The sequence below is a fragment of the Lontra canadensis genome, unplaced genomic scaffold (genome assembly GCF_010015895.1).
Source record: "Lontra canadensis isolate GAN:19392208 unplaced genomic scaffold, GSC_riverotter_1.0 scaffold111, whole genome shotgun sequence".
Taxonomy (NCBI): domain Eukaryota; kingdom Metazoa; phylum Chordata; class Mammalia; order Carnivora; family Mustelidae; genus Lontra; species Lontra canadensis.
Window position 1 is genome coordinate 6,131,093 of NW_022631105.1, and position 20,215 is coordinate 6,151,307.

Genomic DNA, 20,215 nt, shown 5'->3' on the forward strand with positions numbered 1-20,215 from the left:
ACTCTTATACTCTTTGAAGTCTTAAACAATCTCATCTTATACCTGGGGTATTATTATTATTATTATATTAAAAACATGATTTGTGCAAATCTTGAAATGGAAAGAGATGGGAGTCCAGCCGGCAATAAACACCCACGAGCGGGAGTGTAAGGCACACGCAACACACAGACTAGGAAGAATTTCAGTCTCTCCGTTTTCTGGCTACATGGCTGGGATTCCCAGGTCTGTTTTCTCATCTGAAAAGACTACTACCACCCGCCTGGGAGGATTGGTTTAAAGATTAGAGAGGATATAGACAGGAGACACAACACAGGACCCACACGAGGCATGTACTCAGGAACCAGCAGAAGGCGCTGTTATGATTTCCAGACAGAAGACTAAAAGAAAGACACAGAAGCCTCCCAAACACCCAGTATAAGCAGACCATAGTATTTCAAGACAAAAATATAAGAAACATTAAAAATGGACAGAAGATTGGTTCAAAGGCCAATAGAACTTTTCTTGGCTCTGAAAATCATGATGGGGCTTCCTTTCTCAAAATTTAAGTTCCCTCCAAGGAGAAGTTCTATTCGTAAAAAAATAATAATAATAATAATTGAAAATACCAAATACTATTTGATTCTCAACTCTTGAAGTGGTTGTCACGGGAGGATGAAGCATGGGAGAAAAAACACTCGCCAAAGCAAAAGAGCGTCTGCGCTGTATTTCAACTCTGTTTTGCATCCCAGTGATCAGCTCAATGCCCTTCAAAAGGTCATTTTTAAACATAAAAATCACTTTGTTTGTCCCCAGTTATATTCTTGCATTTTTAAAAAGATTTTATTTATTATTTGACAGAGATCACAAGTAGACAGAGAGGCAGGCAGAGAGAGAGGAGGAAGTAGGCTCCCTGCTGAGCAGAGAGCCCGATGTGGGACTCGATCCCGGGATCCTGGGATCATGACCTGAGCTGAAGGCAGAGGCTTAACCCATTGAGCCACCCGGTGCCCTGTCCCCAGTTATATTCTGAAGGCTCCTTAAAGTTTTATACCTCACACATGAAAAGTGTCCAAATCAGACAACAATTAAAGGATAGTTGCTAGAGACCTAATTAAAGTCACGAAAAGGGGTCACACATGCAGCTCTGTTTCTAGACTTCTGCACCTGTTTCAATCCCCCAGGTAACTGACGAGGACAGCCCCCTTTCTCTACAAAGCCTTCCCTGACTCCTGCTGCAACCCTCACGCAAAGTTCATTGCCCTATCCTCTGATGATACTTATTGTTCATCCAAACAGAACCTAACCCAGACTGAACCGTCCCTTATCTCCCCCAGGGAGCGAAGTTTTCCCCACTTCTCACTCATGTCAGTTAAAGAGAAACTGACCAATGCTTACATGGAGTGCGGACAGCCCGATGTCCAGAGATGCCCTGTGCTCCACACCGGTCACCCGCTGCATTCCACGGGGTCCCGAGGGCAAGGCGCATCACTACTGCATGTTCCTTTTAAGGAAAAGCCAACTTCTTTTAAGTGGGTGTGCACTTCTCAAAAATGAATTTCCCTTCATTCTCACTGATTTTATTTATTTATTTGTCAGAGAGAGAGAGAGTACACACAAGCAGGCAGAGTGGCAGGCAGAGTGGCAGGCAGAAGCAGCGAGAGAAGCAGGCTGCCCGTCGAGCAAGGAGCCCGATGCGGGACTCAATCCTAGGACCCCTGGGGATCCTGGGGGGGATCATGACCCAAGCCAAAGGTAGCAGCCTAATCAACTGAGCCACTCAGGCATCCCCATTCTCACTGATTTTAAACAGGGGTAGTGATGCTCTTTGAAGACGTACTTCATACAAGTGCCCTGGGCTGCCTTGACAATACCTCTATCGTCATAAAAGAAACCAGTTGTTACATCATTTGTGAATGTTTGGGGAGCCATTTAAAAATGATGAACAATGATAAAAACAAGCATATGGGTCAGGAATGTGCAGAACATAATCCATATCTTAGCTGTGCATGAAAGGGCAGTAGAGACCGAGGGCTAGGACATCAATGAAATCACAAATATCCTTAGGTCTTATCCTGTAGAAGCCACAGTGCAGATGGCTGCTGTATTCCTGGGTCACGTACAGCAGCCTCTTCTGGAAGGTTGCTGTCATCAGACATGCTAGTACGTAAATGAGAGCTTTCTAAGATGAAGAGCTGTCTTTCCCTTCTGATGCCCCCAAGAACCCTGAACCCTGGATACAGGAGGCAAAGAGACCAGGAGGCAGATTCGAGAGAGAGCACTCTTCTGAGAAGGTAACAAGCACTATCATGTTCATCTTTCTGCAGAGGCCCCTCTAGTGACTCCTCGGCTGAGCCCACTGACCCTTGCTGGCTCCCTAGGCACCAGGAAGCAGGCCTGGCGCAGAAGGAGAGGCGCCTCCATGCCTCTGCTCATGCGGTCCCTTCCTCTGTCATGTCCGGATGGCCTTCCTTCTCTTGTCCACCTGTCCTGTCCTTTGACTCAGTTAAAACATGTTGTACTCTGTAAAGACTTTCCTGACACCTCCCACCCATGCCCAGCAAAATGGAATCACCCTTCCCAGCAGCCCCAGGGCACTTTTCTGAACTCCCTTTACGGAGCTCGTGTTATTCAGAGTTTCTTACTCAAGTGTCTGTCTCTCCTGAAAACCTGCTAGCCCCCGAAAGCCGAGACCTTGCTGCATTTGTGTTCATCTCGCACGGAGGAGGTAAGTCAACACATGTTCGGTTGAGCATGGATGATGGACGGCGAGATGGATGCAAGGGGGTGAAAACCGCAGCCCAAAGCGGGGAGAGTTCTGAGGTGCAAAAAATATCATCTCTCTCTGTCTATGGATGGGGAGAGGGCAGGGATGGGAAGATGACCACAAGCCACAGCTGCCCTTGAGGGTTTCCCATGTCGGACGATGGCGGCAAACAAAGGTCTATGTGAGTCTTTACCCAGGGAAGCCAACAGCTCATAATTCATCCGCATCACGTCTCTGTACAGCTCCTTCTGCCGCTTGACTAGCATGCCCCACTCCTCCCGGGTGAAGTACACTGCCACATCCTCAAACACCACAGGAACCTCCTCAAACAGCCCCTCTTCAGAAGGATCCTGCAACAAAGAGCAGCAGTCACTCAATACGCCTCTTACGCCAGACACTCAGCGGGATACTTTTAGGGTCTTTCTCAAGGCCTACTTCTCTTGGGGGGCTCGCCGAGAGGCCCAGATGTAACTCTGAGGAATTAATGACTCCATCGAAAGTCGAAGAAACAAATTCGTGAGGCCCAGAGTTAGTAGATAAAACAAATGAGCCTCGGCCTGATGCTAGGGTCTCTGAGAAGGACTTCTATGCCCTAGAGCCTTATGACTGCACTCGGCCCCATCGGTCCCGAGGGGGTGCTTCTCCCCATCCGTGACTACAGCGGTGTGCGTGAGCCTCTAGCACCTGCCGTGACTTCCCGCTGGGAGAGGACGGAAGAAGAAGAAATGCAGAACGAAAGACGCTCATATTCAGCGACCCTGCGGACGCACGCCTTGTTCCTAAAGGAATTCAAATCATAAACGGTCAGACCTACTCATCAGAAGGAACATGAACATGAAGAGAAATGAGCTTCTTCACTTTTCTAGATTCTGGAAAAATTCAAGCTTCCTAACTTGAGCTGGGCCCTTATGTACGAACAACTGAGCTTTTCTCACGGAAATACCGGAGGGGCACTCAGAACGGTTTCTAGTAAAATCCCGCTTGCATGAAATAGTTCAGAAACGGTGAAGGATCTCGTTACACAAAACTTTAGTTCACACAGGTTCCTCACAGCCAACTTTGCAAAGAACGAGGAACTTACAAGGTACCCGCGAGGTGAGCGCAAGAGCTTCTGGTCCGGCTGTGCGCATGCGCATGCACAGGGTGGGGGCGGTACCGTCTGTGGCCGCGCCCAGGCTCAGGCGCCCCATGAGCCCTCGGGCTCCGGCCACATCAGTCCCCCTGACGCTCTGTGACCTCCCAACAAGGCCAGTTCGATCGGACTTGCTCCATCGGCCTCAGAGCAGCATCGGAATCATCACATAAAACAGCTTGTTTTATGTGTGAGGGAACTGCAGTGTTTAACAGCGCTGCATGATTCTTAAAGTCGAAACATTTTAGAAATTAATTATTGAAGAGCTATGGGGTTTTGTGGTCGTGTATTATTTACTGAGGTCTGTGACTGTTTGGGATTCTGGATAAAGATTATTGTCCTGAACTTAGAGGTTTCCTTTTTTTCAGAAGCTGGAATGTTCTGTCCCACTAATTATGTTTTGTTATCTGCAAAAGGAGATGAAAATAATAGGGCTGTGGTCTTAAATAAATGAGATAACATGGGGCACCTGGGTGGCTCGGTTAAGTGCAGACTCTTGGTTTCAGCTCAGGTCCTGATCTCAGACTACTGATATCCAGCCCCGCATCTGCCTCCACGCTCAGTGTGGAGTCTGCTTGAGATTCTCTCTCCCTCTCCCTCTGCTTCTTCCCCCATGCGTACTCTCTCACTCTCTAAAATAAACAAGAAAACCTTTAAATAAATGAGATAACACTAGTAAAGCACCCAAAACCATGCCTAGTGCCTCCTAAGCATGTTAGTGTATGGAACATTATAATGTTCACAGCAGATATGGCTACTGATTTTCCCATCATTGTCTTGTGACACCTGTTGCTGCTAGCATGGACTCTTTCCGCTTGAGACACAGCAATCATTACAAACACATTACCTGGCCACAGGGTTCAGCAGCAGCATCATGCAAAATGTTGACCTTTGAGGAGCTGTGGGCATCATCAGCAATTTTTTGCCTCAACTCAGGAATGCAGTCTAGATACAGTGTAGGAACTGCTCCATTCCCCCCGGGGTCCTCCAGTTCAGCCCCTGTGCTGGGCAGGAGCTGGGCCATGTTATCATAGACTCCCAGAGCCCCCGGGGGGTACAGTATGGGGTACCCTGCCGTGAAGAGGTGCTCCGGGCTGGCCAGGACATCTCCACATTCCTCTCGGACACTCTGGAAACGGGCCGCCCAGACGGGGTCCCGTGCTGCCAAGGCATTGACGCAGAGCAGGTGAGCTTTGCTCTTGGCGTGATATTTGAGAGTCTCCACCTTGAATGGTCCTGTATAACCTTCTATTAATCTTGACCGTTTGTCCCTGACAGATGGGTATTCTCGGCAAACAGAGCAAAAGAGAGCCGTCTGCTCCTCATTCATGACCAACCATGGGAACTGCGTAAACCAAGACTTCTGGATAGAGCGGGGTTTCAAGGGTTTTTTGCTTTTTCCTGCACAGTCTACCTCAGTGTTGCCATGCTCAGTGCTGAAGTGGGAAAAACAGGCTTTCTTCTGCGGGGGCAGGTCCCGTCCGGCTTCTCCTGCTGGACTTCGTGAGTCCCTTTCTTCCATGCAGCCCATCTTGTTTTTCCCTTTAGAGAAAAGAGACCAATGGAATTTGCTTGGAAATCCTATAGTTAGGGTCACTGTACCTCACAGGCCTCTTGGTGTAGCAAATACAAGAGCTGGAAATCACACAAGAGTGGCCCAGGCTCTACTTGGAATTCTCTTCTCTCAGACCCCAGCCCCCCAGGCCCATTGGACCTGACGCAGAAGACAATCAAATGAACTTTAAGCATCTCCCCTCGTTCGAAGTTTAAAGGGCAGATAACCTGGCCAAAAAGAGATCCCTGTAGTTCCATCTTGGCAACCTACAAGAGCGGCGCCATCTTCAGGAGTTCCAACTTATTTATGGATAAGAACACTGAACTTAATAAAATGCTGGCTAAAGAAGATAATTAAAGCCGAATTCTGGAACTCTGTCCTCAGCAGGAATGCCCCTCTCCAGGACCCCTACCAGACAGGCATTTGCACTTTACTCGTGTATCTTTCAGGTAAGGGGACGACCTACATCCTGGGTAGATGCGCTTGGTCCCAAGTTTGCCTTAAGTTGTGATCCACTTTTTTTTTTTTAAAGATTTTATTTATCAGATAGAGATCACAAGTAAGCAGAGAGGCAAGCAGAGAGAGGTGGGGGGGGAAGCAGGCTCCCTGCTGAGCAGAGAGCCGGATGCAGGGCTTGATCCCAGGACCCTGGGATCATGACCTGAGCTGAAGGCAGAGGCTTTAACCCACTGAGCCACCCAGGTGTCCCTGTGATCCACTTTTGAGTAACTTCCACTCAGGGTCGCTACTTCAGCCCCCTAGAGAGACCCAAGTCCTCTCTCACACCACAGCCCTTCCAACGAGGCAATAACTCTCGTGAACTAAGATTTTTCTTTCAAGCTAAACTAGAAGTTTCCTTATTCACTCCTTCGACGAAACACAGCTTAGGTAGCTTTAAACCCCTCCACACCCATTTCTTATGCAACAACTTCTTATGCATCAAGTGCAGATGCCCAGTGGCCTCAAGGCTATTCGCTCCAGGCCAACAGACCAGTCTATACAATTGTAGCCAACCCAGGAGCACAAAGTGACTAATAAAGAGAAAGCAGAGTCAAAATTAAGAGCCAAGCATTGGGAACACCTGGGTGGCGCAGTCGGTTAAGCGTCTGCCTTCGGCTCAGGTCATGAGCCCTGGATCCTGGGAGGGAGCCCCGCATAAGGCTCCCTGCTTGGCAGAAAGCCTACTTCTCCCTCTCCCTCTGCCTGCTATATTCCCCCTGCTTGTGCTCTCCTCCTCTACCCTCTCTGTCAAATAAATAAATATTTTTTTTTTTTTTAAAGCCATGCCTTGGAAAACAAAATCAGTTAGTGTCTCTGAAGTCTCGGGCTCCCTGTGGTCCTCTGAGACAGATCCCAGGGGAGAGCAGATGCCTGTGAGCCAGCTCCTCTAAGAGCTTGTTGGCCTCCCTTCTCTCCTATAGTGGGGGCTGCACTCAACCATCCCATCCAGTGACCAGATGTCATCTGGCCTGTCCGTCAATAGAACAATAGGACAGGCTTCTCAGAGAAAAGCCAAGGTAAATCCCTAAAACTTGGCAGACATCTGTTCATCCATCCAGCGGTTATTTATTGTGTAACTGCTCTGTGCCAGGCATTGGTCTCAGCACTGGGACTATAGGAGTCAACATGACAAAGTCATGCCTAGAGAATTATAAATCAACATATACTCTCAGGAGGACTAAAATGAAGTGAGATGGAGAATTCTGAGAACGATATTGGGCGTGGTGTGCATATTTCCAATAAGGGGGCAGCACTGCTGGGGAAGGACAGCATTCATGTATAAGTTGGCAGAGAATGGAGAGAAGCCAAGCATGAACCAAGACAGGGGTCCTGGTGCCCATCTTTCTGCTCCTTCTCCCCAGCTAGCAGCCCTCCTCCCACGCGGATCCACACTCACCTGGGCGCTGGCTCGGGACACTCCTCTGGCCCCTTACACTGCCTGGCCATGGCTCTGGCCTTTGCTCAAACTTACAGAACAGCTCTGGGTTGGCAACAGTTGGTCCTGAGTCGGGAACAGAGAGAAGAAGCCCCTTATGAAGTCTTGGATCCAGGTCGCATCCCAACATGAAGGAAGGATCTACCTGGGACATCCTCTCCACACCGTGAGATAATTGGTCAAGGACATGGGTGGGAATCTCAATGCTTTAGCATAGTGGTTTGGAAACTCAGACAGAAACTCAAATACCCACGAGGGCCCTAAAAGAATGGGGGTCTGAATGCAATGGAGAGCACAAGCAAGGCTCTGTGCCCTTTTGAGGCTGAAAAGGTATGAAAACTACCGATTTCATAGTGATTTTCACTGAGGCTCATAAACCCAAAGGCGGAGAGGGGTCAGACCGATAACATAACTGAGAAAACCAGGCCAGATGAGGAGGCTGTGGGACCTGTGTTGGGGGCGGCTGCTGCTCCCCCACCAGGGGGAGGCCACCATGGGCAACACAGTGTCAGCACTGCCAGACTGTCCCACTTTTCAAGAAAAACCAGAAATCATAATTCCATGTGAAAGCTCCCACAGGTTAAATATTGACAACTTATTAAATATTGTAAAGAGACTGGGCTCTTGGCTGGCTCAGTTGGTAGAGCGTGTGGCTTTTGATCTAGGGGTTGTGAGTTCAAGCCCCATGTTAGGTATAGAGATTACTTAAATAGACTTAAAAAAATTTTTTTAAGATTTTATTTATTTATTCATGAGAGACAGAGAGAGAGAGAGAGGTAGAGGCAGACGGAAAAGCAGGCTCCCCGCTGAGCAGAGAGCCTGATGCAGGACTCGATCCCAGGACCCTGGAATCATGACCTGAGCCAAAGGCAGACACTTAACCGACTGAGCCGCCCAGGGGCTTCTTCCCCCACCCCAAATTTTTAAATATTGTAAAGAAACCAACAAAGTGATAAAAGCCAAAAAAGGCTCATGAGCTGCAACTCGGCAACTTCTGGTTTAAAAGAATCAGAAGTTTCCAAAGTGGTGTTGGCAGGCATGGGAGAAGACCCAAGCCAGCTGCAATCCCTCGACCCACAGAGAGCTGAGACTGTTGCTCCCACTAGCCTTGGACAGGCACGGCAGGTGGCCATCGAGGTGAACTGAGAAGACAGTACATATGTTGTACGCACAGGCTGAACAACAATCACCTCTGTCCATGGTACCAAGAGTCTATCCACAGAAGCAGAGAAACGACATTCACAAAACAGAAAAGATGAAAAATCCCTACATGGGCACCAAGTTTGAAGTTGTTTTTATCTCAGTGAGCCTCTATGACAGGTTTCTGAAGGAAACCAAGGCTTATAGAGTGAGAGGGTTTGGGGGCACCTGGGTGGCTCAGTTGATTAAGCATCTGACTCTGTTTCGGCTCAGGTCATGATCTCGGGGTTGTGGGATCAAGCCTGGCATCAGACTCTGGGTTTAGCACGGAGTCGGCTGGAGGTTCTCTCTCTCCCTCTCCTTCTGCGCTCTCTCTAAATAAATAAATAAAATCTTAAAAGTGAAAGGGTTTGGTGGAAGGCACACCAGTGTCACATGGTGGAGGCCGGGACTGAGAGCAGATTCCCACAGGCCGGATGACGCTCTTTCTACCACCACTCATGACCTCCAGGGCCCTATGGGTGCCTGAAACAAAATCCACCCTGTGGCTGCACAGACTACAGGTGGGGCTTCCCACCTGGAATGCTGTGATATGGTGAGGTCCAGCCTTGACAGGCCCGACTTCCCCCAATTCTCTTGCCCAATCAAAGGGGAGAAGAGAAAGGGTGGGGCATGAATCCACACACAGTTAAGTTACATATGGGACTCAGCAGATGAATAATGTAAACAGATCTGAAAAAAATGGTAGGAGTCCAGAAAATTCTCAAATGTATCATAGTTGGATATAGTCTGGAATGCTGATTTAGACTCAGGTGGTAGGGAAGCGAACAGAAGCCCATACCTAGTGGAGCCACCAGCTTTTCGGAACCACAGATATCCTTCTGTTGATGACTCAGCAGCATCCACTCCTCCTGAAGCAAGTATACAGTGATGTCATCAAACGTCACAGGAGCCTGGAGGGGAAAATGACACCAACTAAGCACCAACTTCCTGCTTAAATTAGCCTTTCACACCTGAGTTCATGACCACCTGAGGGCACCTGTACTCTGGGAACCTATCAGATCAGGAGAGGGGCATTGTCCATCTCCATGTAAGACCTACACCCCACTACTCTCACCTCCTGGGTCCAAATCATAGTGGGAATGAGAATCCCTTCTAGGAAGGGCCACACACCGAAACGGGAGTCATCAAGAGGGCCAACTCCGGAATTCCATTATCTTTTCTCTACATGCTGTTTGCCCGCCCCAGTACCCAGCAGTTCTCAGCCAGGGTCTCAGCAACAACTTATGGCACATTCTTGTGCAAAATCTTGAACCTGGTAAGGAGGATATATCTGATTCCTAGAAAGAGCCGAAAGTCACTCAGAGCTACATCTGTCAATAAAATCAGTGATCAAGACAGGGAAAGGGTTAGAGTGGAGAACTATATCCCATGGGGTTTGTAAAGTGGCTCCGTTCTGCCAAAAAAGAGTATGGGGGTCAGAAAATATTTCAGGGAGTACTGGAGTAAGATGGGAGATTAAACAATTACACTGAATTTTACATCCTCCTTGTGAATTTAAAGGACACCCTTCCCACCAAAACAATCCAAAGTGAAACCCCCACTAGGATGGGAAACAAAACAAGGGGACAAAAGTAATACAATTTTGGAAACTGAAAAAGTAATAACTGAGCAGATCCAAGAAAATCAAATCCTCACCCCGCAGAAGACAAATTGAGAAACCCCCTAATTTATACCAGAAAACACAAAAAAGCCTCAGAATCTACAGCGCCAAGAACCTCTAATCTAGGAGTAAAGGCAGTAAGTAAGGCTAAGACAATGAGAAGGGGGTGAGGGGATGCTATTCTCCTACAAATGCCTGTCTAGATTCCCCTGCACAGCTCTGCACTGACAAGCCCCCTTCTATGCACTCAGAGCTTTGGTTAGAATTTGGGATTCTGACTATTAGTGTTAGCTAACAGCAGGACCACCAGACATGCGAGGAAAGGATCTCACAGGGCTAAAGAGACCAAAACAGACAGTTGCAGGGGTAAGAGGCTGGTAGGAACTGAGGAAATGAACATGAGGCATGGAGAAGAAAACTTTACAAAAATAAAATTATCATCATAGCCTCAGAGAGGTAAGCCACTGCAGCCATGCAACAAATCATTATAAAAGAAAGAACCAGAAAAGGAAATAGTCAGAACATATTGCTTGTTTATCCTTTTAATTTCATACCACAAACATTTATCACCTAGTGTAATACATAAAATTACTAACAAAAAATAAATTTTGCCAAAGCAAAACAACATCTTGGGAAACAGCATTTTGGGGTAAATAGAAGTCCTTCCAGAGTGACAACTGTGAAAGGGACACATGCATTTCCATCTATGACAAGTTCTAGCATATTTGTTCTAAAACTGCCCTCTAACTTTACAGTCAGATTTCAAGCACATGAAATATCTATTTTAACTTAACAATAGAAGCTTCTTGAGAAAAACAATACAGATAATTCCTACCAGTCACTGTTGAGTTGCATGCTTAAAAAAATAATGAGTACTTTTCTTATAAGTCAATACATGTTCACTGCAGAAAATTTAGACAGTGAGCAGAAAAAATGTTTTAAGATCTCCCACAATCCCCTTTGGTGTGTAACCTACCTATCTTCTGTCTATGAATATGTCTGAATGAACAGTAAAAACAAAAGTGGTTTGGAAACACAATGATCCAAAATCTTCGGGACATGGCAAAATCAGTCTAAGGAGGAAATTTATAGCAATACAGGGCTACCTAAAGAAACAAGAAAAATCTCAAACAACCTAATGTTACACCTAAAGGAATTAGAAAAAGAAGAACAAACAAGGCCCAAAGAAACAAAATTATTAAGACCAGAGTGGAAATAAATGAAATACAGACCAAAAAAAAAAAAAAAAAAAAAGGAATCAATGAAACCAAGAGCTGATTCTTTGAAAAGATAAACAAAACTGATAAACCTTCAGCCAAACTCGAGAAAAAAATAGAGGGGCGCCTGGATGGCTCAGTGGGTTAAAGCCTCTGCCTTTGGCTCAGGTCATGATCCCAGGGTCCTGGGATCGAGCCCCACATTGAGCCCCACATTGGGCTCTCTGCTCAGCAGGGAGTCTGCCTCCTCCTCCTCTCTCTCTCTGCCTGCCTCTCTGCTTACTTGTGATCTCTGTCTGTCAAATAAATAAAATCGTTAAAAAAAGAAAAAAGAAAAAAATAGAGAGGACTCAAATAAATAAAATCAGAAGTGAAAGAGGAGAAGTAACAGTGGATACCACAGAAATAGAAAGGATTATAAGGGGATATTTTCTCTTATGTATTCATTTTATGAAAAATTAAATGTCAACAATTGAACAACCTAGAAGAAATGGATAAATTCCTAGAAACATGCAAGGATCTCCACATTCACCACTGTTTTTCAACGTAGTAGTGGAAGTCCTAGCTGCAGCAATCAGACAAGAAAAAGAAATACAAGGCACCCAAATTGGCAAGGAAGAAGCAAAGCTGTCACTATTTGCAGATGACATGATACTACACATAGAAAACCCTAAAGACTCCACCAAAAAGCTATTAGAACTAATAAATGAATTCTGTGAAGTTGCAGGATACAAAATTAATATACATAAATCTGTTGCATTTCTCTACACTAATAACAAAGTAGCATAGGGATAAATGATTAAAAACTCCATTTAAAATCAAAACAAAAAGAATAAAATATCTAGGAATAGAAAACTATATGACATCGATGAAAAAAATGAAGAAAATGCACACACACACACACACACACACACACACACACACACAAATGGAAAGACATACCATGCTCATGGATTGAAAGAATATCATTAAAATGTCCATATTACCCAAAGCAATCTACAGATTCAGTGTAATCCATATGAAGAAACCAACAGCACTTTTCACAGAACTAGAACAAGTAATGCTAAAATTTGTATAGAACCACAAAGACCTTGAATAGCCAAAGCAATCTTGAGAAAAAAGATTAAAGTTGGAGGTAACACAATCCCAGATTTCAAGATATACTACAAAGCTATAGTAACCTAAACAGTATGCTACTGGCACAAAAACAGACACATAGATCAATAGAACAGGATAGACAGCCCAGCAATGAATCTTCTCATATATGGTCAATTAACTTACGACAAAGAAGGCAAGTATATGCAGGGGGTAAAAGACAGACTTTTGAATAAATGGTGCTGGGCAAACTGGACAACTACATGCAAAAGATTGAAATTGGGCCACTTTCTTACATCATACACAAAAAAAACTTCAAAATGGATGAAGGACCTCAACGTGAGAACTGAAATCATATAAAACTCCTAAGACAAAGCATAGGCAGTAACTGGGCATCAACCTTAGCAACATATTTACAGCTATCTCCTCAGGCAAGGGAATTAAAAGCAAAAATAACTATTGGGACCATACCAAAATAAAAGTGGTGAAGGAAATCATCAGCAAACAAACAAAAAAATTACACACACACACACACACACACACACACACACACACATATTTCTCAGGCATAAAAAAGAACAAGATCTTGCCATTTGTGACAACATGGATGGACCTAGAGGGTATTATGCTAAGTGAAATAAGCCAGAGAAAAAAGACAGAGAATATGACTTAGCTTATACGTGGAATCTAAGAAACAAAACAAATTAAAAAACTGAAACAAACTCATAAACACAGAGAACAAACTGATGGTTGCCAGAGGGATGGAGGGATGGAGAGATGGTGGTGGGAGAAATAAGTGAAAGTGATTAAGAGTACAAACTTCCAGTAATACAACAAATAAGACATGGGGATGAACAATACAGAATGGCGAATATAGGCAATAATATGTAATGATGTTGTGTGGTGGGAGATGGTGACATTTGCAATGAGCACTGAATAATGTATAGAGTTTTCCAATCACTATGTTGTACACCTGCCACAATATAATATTGTATGGCAACTACATTCCAATAATAACATTTTTTAAGAATAGAACTGTCCTGCCAAATGTATATGGTTTTTTAAAAAAAGATTTTATTTATTTATTTGACACAGAGAGAGATCACAAGTAGGCAGAGAGGCAGGCAGAGAGAGGTGGTGGAAGCAGGCTCCCCACTGAGCAGAGAACCCGATGTGGGGCTCAATCCCAGGACCCTGAGATCATGACCTGAGCCGAAGGCAGAGGCTTAACCCACTGAGCCACCCAGGCGCCCCAAATGTATGTGTTTTAAATAACTATTTGCTCTCAGAGAGTCTTCCAAAGCAAAATGTGATTATATTTCCAAAATTCTGCTGAAGATGGGCTCCACTAAACAAGGCAGGAAAGGGGTAGACATACGAAATGGGCTAAGGAGAGCCAGCATGGGGAAGGTGGGGAGAGAACATTGAGATTATGCTGAAGGCAGATCCCGGGATGATTACTGTGACCCAGGACTAGTGAGCAAGCTGTTCCGACTGGGACAGGTTAAACTTGTGACCAAGGACAAGCAGGGCTCCCTATTCCTGTTCATCCCTCCCCCTCTCTTCCTGAGGGAACAGGTGGGCTTATAATGAAAGCCAAGGGACCCATCACTTTAGCTATAGCTTCCACAAGGACAAAGAGTACGGTAGGACTGAATGCTTAGACAATAAAGAAGTGTCTTCCCAACGAGAGTGACTGCCCTAACTCCGGGATTTCTCTTTTAACCAATATTGTGGCAAGAACCTTCTGATTCCAAGTGACCTCAATGTAAAGGAAACACAAATCTTGAATAAGAGCAATTTCTTATCTTATATATAAAGCAGAGTGTCCCTGACTGTTCTATTTTAGTGGTTCCCACTGTCTATAGGGCAGAACTCTGGCTCAGCCCAGCACCAAGTTCCCTCCATCTGAGGCTAACCCACCTTCCCAACTTTAGCCAGACCTGGAATCTCCACCGCAGACAGATTAGTGTAACTGCAATCACTGAACATATCTTGCACCTTTCCTCCCTCTACAAACCCAACCTTTAGATTCCCCGACTCTGCCTATTTCCTCCTACCTACTTAGTCTACCCACCCATCAGGTTCCTATTCACATTCTGTCTCTTTCGGGAGGCATTTCCTAACCACCTACTCTTAGCACTTCTCCTTCCCCTGAGCAAGGAAGCCTTTGCATCCCTCATGGAGCTGGAGGTACTCAAGAAGCCTATGCTAACTGGCTTATTTTATAAAATACCTTCACCATCACCCCCCTCCCCCAAACACACACACACACATCATGCAGTAAGTTTTTCACAGGCACTTAATTATTTCATTCAATATACATTTATTGTTTGTTTTGTATGTGCTTGGTGCACAGTGATCCTAAGACATGGAAAACAAAATCACTATTGTCAAGGAGATTAAAATCTAGCAGGAGGTGACAGGCATCAATGACATGAGGTGACAGGCATCAGTGACATAGTGCAATGATAGAACTGGGTCCAGAGAAAAATGAGATCAGAATGAGCACTTCCATGGAAGAGACAGAGGGAGTAGGAACCAGAAATGCTGAGGTAGTAAATATATACACAATAAATACTCCCATTTAGCAGCCCCAAAATCAAATGTCTCCCGGAGGGTACAGGAGGTGTCAGACTGCGGTGTTCTTCAGAGCATCACACCCTGTAAGCAGAAGGGCTCCCGGAATGATGCTATTTTATGAGTCATTCATTCCAAAAATACTGAGAATGAAATGCCAGATGCAGCTCCACTGTCCTAGCTGGGGATACAGCAGACAGTAAAGTCAGCATAATGTGAATAGATAAATGTGAGAACTTTATATAGTAATAAGGGCTGGCATGAAAATAAAACAGGATAATGGGATAGAGTAATGGGGGCAAATCTTTGACTTCTATCCATTATTCTGCCAATGGCAAGCAATACAATCCACAACCAGTCCTAGGCCAAGACTGCTTTTAGTTAATAAATATCACAAAACAGCAACAAAGGAAGATACTAATAATAGACCAAGCTACTACCTCCAGTGGAGCCCCAGTCTTCCAGGCTGGAGCCAAACATGGACATATATCCTCACAACGGGACTTAGAATAAGACATTTCACCCAGCCTAGTTGCTGCCACTCATTTGCAAGATATCTAACCTGCCACTTTGTTTTTCAATCACTTTATTTCATCTTTGGGTAACCTTCTAATTTCCCAGGTTAGAAAACTGACGCACTTGGGAAGGGTGAGCATTTTTTGAGACACCTTGCAATCAAGATTAGAATCAAGAATGAAAAGTTCCAGTTCCCAGTGTTTTGAATTAGCAGTTAGGCCTAAACAGGACATCAAATCTCTCCCCTACCTTCCAAATGTTTGCATTTCTCTCTTCTCCCATTAAAAGCCAAGAAAGCCTAGGGGAATCTGGGTGGCTCAGTCAGTTAAGCGACCGACTCTTGATTTCAGCTCAGGTCAGATCTCAGGGTCCTGAGATCGAGCCCTGCATCAGGCTCTGCCCATGAAGCCTGTTTAAGATTCTCTCTCTCCCTCTGCCTTTGCCCCTTTCCCGCTTGCTCTCTCAAAAACAAAAAATAAAATAAAATGTGGTAACAAAAGCTAAGAAAGCCTAAAACTAAATGGAACAGCTTGACATCAACCTCAAATTACTAATTCCAATCTTCAATGCCAATTGAAATTACATTTTGCTCCCCAAACTAGGGTGAACCGGAACTCATCAGGGGATATTTCCTGAGAGTAAGAGCCATTTCCTTTACTTCTTTGATATCCCCTATGGTGCTTAACAGGAGGCTGGCACAGAGTTCACCTTCAATCTTTCTTTACTTAGTTTCCATTGAGCTTTATTTGTTTTAGACTGTTTACTTTGGTTGTTTCAACTGTTAAATGCATCACTGTAGCCTGTGAGGGGAGGGAGTCTGGAAGAGAGGCTTAAGAAAAGAGTAACTTCTTTTGTTAACTCAGTCCTTCCCAGCCTTTTCAGGAGAAGCTACAGCATGAAAATAACCTTGTTATCCTTTCTCTCTTTTATCTATGAGACAATCCTTCCAGGCTTGTCCTAGTTCCTGAAGTCAAATCTGGGGGAGAATTCCTTGGGAAATGTGGTCACTTCATGTTCATCCTGTATCCCACCACCTCCCTCACGGTAAACCACTGATCACGTATTTATTAACCTTTTTTTTTTTTTTCCTTTTTAAAGGAGAGACTCAATACACACTTGAAAATAATGTGGAAGGAATTCCCTCCCTGCCAAAGAAGCAATCCTCAAGAACTGGCAGCAGGCAGCAAAGGACATCCAGAAAGATCTTAGTCCCAAGAGGCTGCCACTGTCTCCCCGTCAAATGCCTACAACCAAGGGGTCTTTTGACACTGCCTCTGAGCTCTAGCAATCCTGTCAAACCCACTTAACTCTACCGTCAAGCACTTTCTCCCACCTTTTCTTCCAACTCACAGCCTCCTGCCCCAAGCCTGAAGGACGTTTATGGAAGATGCTTCCGGGCGATGCTACTACAAAAAGGAGGTAAGCTAGCAACTTTAAGTGGGCCGGAAGTATGCCAGATGCCTTCTCTTTTTCTTCTTGGGCCTTGCTTGGTTAGGGGGATCCATGTAATCAGGGCTAATCCCTGCCCCTTGGCTTCCACTACGTCTTAACCAGCCTTAAAACACGCAGGGCCTCTTCCAAAGTCCCGACGGAGGAGTGGGAAAACAGGAAGCACCTTTACACTGCGCGGGTCACCCACCCCAGCATCAACCGAGCGGCCCCTGGGCAGAGGGCAGCTCGGCCAGCGGGAGAGGGACAAGGAGGCCGCTCGGGGCTCGGAGCCAGTACTGTCGCTCCTCCCTGCCGCACCCGTGGGGAGAAGGCCGCCCGAGTGCGGAGGAAGAGGCGGCGGGCGATCAGGCGAGTCCTTCCCTGCAAGGCTGGTTCATCTGCGGGGGACTCCGCCCTCACCGCCCGCCTCGCGGGAGCCCAGGTGAGGGATCTACCGGAGGGGAGAGGGCGGCCCCAGGGCCCTTCCAGGCCTACCTTCCCCGACTCCCTGGGCTCCATGGCCCCGTTTGCGGTGGCCGATGCTGACCCCGCCACTGCCTCCAGTCCGCCCCCTCCCCCCGCGGCCAGGCCTGTGAATACCGCCGCCGCGACACCTTGGGGACCGGGGCCCCCGGACGGAGAGGGCGCACGGCGGGGCAAGAGATCTCCCCCGTCGGGAGAGCGGTAGTGCTCCAGCCGCCGAGGGAGGCGAGCGGCCGGGACTAGTGCCGTATCGAGCGAACCGCTTTACGGCAGCCGCCGGGCCGAGGCGGCGGGGCATCACGGGAAGCGTAGTCCGGCCTAGTTAAGCGGCTCTCAAACCGCTATTGGCTCCCGAAACGCGAGGCCCTGATTGGACGCCGAGCAGCTCGCTCGCTGCCCTTCCCACCTGCCTCGGGCGCAGTTCTCAGCTCCCGCGCCGCGCTCTCCCAGACCCTGCACGGAGGGTACACCGTTCTCCCTGGACAACGACAGTGCCTGTTCTTGCGTCTGTTTCCTCGCACTTTTAGGGCCAGTGTCAGCCTTGAAGTTTTCAGATTTTATTTAACATAGGAGTGCGATGCTTTTTTTCCCCCCCTTAAATATTCATTCAAAAAGCATCATTGCTTGCCTACCACATGCCAGGCACTGTGCAAGGTTTGGGAATGCAAAGCTGAATGAAACAAAACTTCGCCTTCGAGGAGCTTATAGTCTATTGGGGAAACAGACCAGAAACACATAACTAAAATAAAGACAGGAGCGCTGTGGTGGTGGGAGTATACGGGATGGCTAGTCCAGCATCTCCTGAGCAAGTGGCACCTGAAATGAATTAAGGGGTAAGCGTTAGCGAGGTGAAGCGCTATGGATGGAACTGTGGACCCCCAAATTTGTCTGCAGCCCCTATGTGAGGGTATTCAGATGGGGGGGGGCTTTGGGAGGTAATTAGGTTTAGATGAGATCATGAGGATGGGGATGGAATTAGTGTCCTTGTGAGAAGAGACAACCAGAGAGCTTGCTGTCTCTCTGCCATATGAGGAAATAGTGAGACGACAGCTGTCTGTAAGGCAGGAATAGAGTCCTGACCAGAACTCAGCCATGCTGGCATCTTGGTCTTGAACTCCCATTGTCCAGAACAGTGAGAAAATAAATGTCTGTTATTTAAACCACTGGTCTGTGGTATTTTGTTATGGTAGCTGAGCTAACTAAAACTGAATGGGGAGAAAGATGTTGCAAAGAGGTCCACTGGCCATAAGAAATAGCATAAGCAAAGCCAGACAGCCGAGCAAATGGCGTGTGCAGGGATGGTGTAAGACAGGAAATTATGAAAATGTCACTGGAGACATACTTGGGGGCTGGATGTGGAAGGCAGTGTATGCTCCCTCAATTTAAGCCGGTGAATAATGTGGGCAAATTTGCACTTTAGTTGGATCAGTCCTACTGCAGAGTAGAGGGTGAATTTAAGTAGGAAAGAAAGAAGACCAAACTACAAAAATACACTTGCTTTCCTTTCTTCTCTCATCTTCTTTTAAACACATGAAAGAAGACTTTACCTGCCGCCATTTTGACTTCAGTCTGTCCTTTCTAACCAATTCAGTTCTTTCCAGCTCACGTCTTAATTCAGGCAAAGCATTCTGTGATGGGAACCACAATTATCCCCTCGAGCAGTAATGACTACCCTGAGCCAGCAAGACCCCACATGACTGACCTCAAGACGCCAATCGACCTGACCTTTCCATCCCACTTGCTTGTACCTAGCAACGTTTGTCCCACTTTTACTTGCTATAAACTTAGAAGTATTTTCAACATTTTGGAGACAGTCTTTGAGCCATTAGTCTGCTGTCTTCCTGGTGTTGGCCTCACTGAAATAAATTGCTTTCTTTTTTCACCTCTGCTGTCTCTTTGTTTTTGGATTTTGTCTGCGGTGAGTGCCTAACCTGGTCTGTTGGGGACCCCCAGAGCGAGATGCCTCTTGCACCCCTGTGCCCTGGTTACAGACATACAATTACATGAAGTGATTATAACAACATATTATTTAGTTTCTAAACAATATGCGTATAATACATATAATAATCATAGTACAAATAATAAAGCGCAAAAAGCTTAAGTGTTTAACTTGATGTGTTTTTACATGTGTAACAGGTAGGCGCCACTGAGATCAGATACAGAAAATTCCCAGCACTCCAGAAAATCCCCTCTTGGCCCTTCCTTTATTAAATACGTAGAGAGAAGTGACAGAAAGTAAGGAAGTGATTATTATAAAGGTGTTGGTTAAATTAAATATAAAAATGTTTTATGTAATTTTTACACGTGTGTGTTTTAAGTCACAATTCAAAGTTTTAAATTAAAAAATCAAGGAAATATAGTTTATATTTTAATTTTTATTAATACTTATTGCCCCACTGATCGTTGCATATTTGGATTACCAACCCTGAGCAGGTCTGAGTACCATTTTCCATTACACTATGCGATTCTGCTCTTCCAGCCAGGGTTGAATAGTGCTAAACTCGGCAGGGGTCGAGGAGAATACCTTTTCTAGAAAGGTGAGATCTCTAGCTCCCAGCTCAGCCATAGCTATCCTTCTGTGTACGTACCTTGGAGAGCTGCATTTCTGCCCTGAGTTATCCCTGTCTCCTTATAATAAATTCTTGCTTTGGGATTGAAACATTGGAGGTGAGGTGGTTGAGACAGCTCGGGCTGGAAACTGAGTTTCTGCATGAAAGGTACCCC

The 20,215-nt window shown here is 45.9% G+C and overlaps 1 protein-coding gene across 1 annotated transcript in view; it reads right to left on the reverse strand.

The window, feature by feature from the left end:
- The window catches only part of ZNF862 (zinc finger protein 862), a 30,449-nt gene extending 13,190 nt beyond the window's left edge, over nucleotides 1-17,259 (reverse strand). The window contains exons 1-4 of the mRNA XM_032840234.1: nucleotides 16,911-17,259; nucleotides 9,348-9,459; nucleotides 7,328-7,432; nucleotides 4,723-5,417 (exon numbers count right to left, since the gene is read on the reverse strand). The gene's annotated coding sequence lies outside the window, so the exon portion shown is untranslated. The remainder of the gene's footprint in view (nucleotides 1-4,722; nucleotides 5,418-7,327; nucleotides 7,433-9,347; nucleotides 9,460-16,910) is intronic.
- Between the last annotated feature and the right edge of the window lie 2,956 nt (nucleotides 17,260-20,215).